The sequence below is a fragment of the Gavialis gangeticus genome, unplaced genomic scaffold (assembly GCF_001723915.1).
Source record: "Gavialis gangeticus isolate Ggan-Ray unplaced genomic scaffold, GavGan_comp1, whole genome shotgun sequence".
NCBI lineage: Eukaryota > Metazoa > Chordata > Crocodylia > Gavialidae > Gavialis > Gavialis gangeticus.
The window spans coordinates 45,807,796-45,809,354 of NW_017728995.1; the positions used below are offsets into that span (position 1 = coordinate 45,807,796).

The 1,559-nt window shown below is 40.4% G+C and overlaps 1 protein-coding gene across 4 annotated transcripts in view; it reads left to right on the top strand.

Annotated features, from left to right (window-relative positions):
• SPHKAP (SPHK1 interactor, AKAP domain containing) overlaps positions 1-1,559 on the top strand; it is a 186,516-nt gene that overhangs the window by 139,468 nt on the left and 45,489 nt on the right. The window lies entirely within an intron of this gene.

Below are 1,559 nucleotides of genomic sequence, written 5' to 3' on the forward strand. Positions count from 1 at the left end.
AGTAGTCGCAATACCCCATCTTACTCTATGGAGCTGAGACATGGCCAATGTACAGGATACATCTTAAGCCACTGGAGAAGTACCATTAACCCTGCCTGCAGTGATCCTTCAAATCCAGTGGGAAGACAGATGTACCAATGCTAGCTAGCATCTTCTCCCAAGCAAACACCATGAGCATCGAGGCAATGATCATCTAATATCACTCAGATGTCTGACTCCAGATTCCTGAAGCAAGGTTTATTCTCCCAGCTTAGTGAAGGTGTATGCTCAAGAAGAGGGCAGAGAAAGTGCTTCAAGCATGTCCTCAAAGCCAATTTGAAAAAATGCAACATTAACATGAATTTGTGGGAGACTGTCACCCAGGACCACCCCAAATGGAGGAAAAGTCTGCTACAGCCATCTCAGTATTTCGAAACATTATGACAAGAACAGGAAATGGAAAAATGGGAGTGGTAAAAACAGCATGTTAAAGACCAAATAAAAAACCCAGAGCCACCCACCTTGCACAGAAGCCTGCCTAAAATGCAAGCCTGTCTATCCCAGATAGGCCTCATCAGCCATCTTTGGACCCACAGATAAAACAATCATCCTCGACTGCAAGGGACTGCCAAATGATGAATGATAACTAGATTGTGTGAATGAAAGCCTGAATCCTGCTAGTTCTTTACTAAAATCAGTTCTAGAAGTAGAAAAAGAGAGGGGAGGGGGAAGCATGGTTATAATTACAAAGCACTGATGATTTTATTTACATTGAGGAGCCTGTTTTAGCATTTCTTTATGAAAATGGTAGCTCTGACTGTTCATAGTATGAAACATTCCCTGCACATTTAAAGCCTCTTAACATGGGTTGTCCTATACACAGTGTTTAACTTAGACCAAGGGAGTTTGCTATACCAGATTGGCCAGCTATTTTAGGATGAAAGATAATTGTTTGCATACCTTTGATAAGTTCTTCTCCATGAAAATCTCTTTGTTAATAGCAGTGCTGGACAGAGTAACTGGCCACTACAGCATTCTACTTCCAATAACTCCTTGCCCAGGTGAATCAGAGAAGCCCCATCTTACTAATGTGAATTTTAGTCCTTCTTTGTGGGAGTCATGCTGCAGGAAGTGTGGAGGAACAGTGTAGCAACAGCAGTTGCCTGAGGCATTCAATATTTCCTGTAACTTTTTCTATATCCATTGCATACTAGTTTATAGGCTAACTTTAGCAAATTTGACAAAGACAAGTGAAGTGTCAGAATAGAGAACATAATAGCTCTTAATTCTCTTCCTTTTTTCCTCCTTTCATAATACACTGTACATTATTGCTGAGTGGTTGGCCATTTGACCTTTTGATAGTTCTCCTTGTTTGATGAAATGGTGTCATGTGCAGCCCCGAGTGAGGAAAATAAATTTAAATGCATTCTAAAATGACTTGCTAAATTTTCTAAAGTAATGATCCTCACCAGGGTGCTTTGAGATCCTTTCAAGCGTGCCATATGGTGAGACAATGTTAACAAGTTAGGTGTGCAAACATGAATCACAAGATAAACCCATATATTTCAAACAGGAATCCA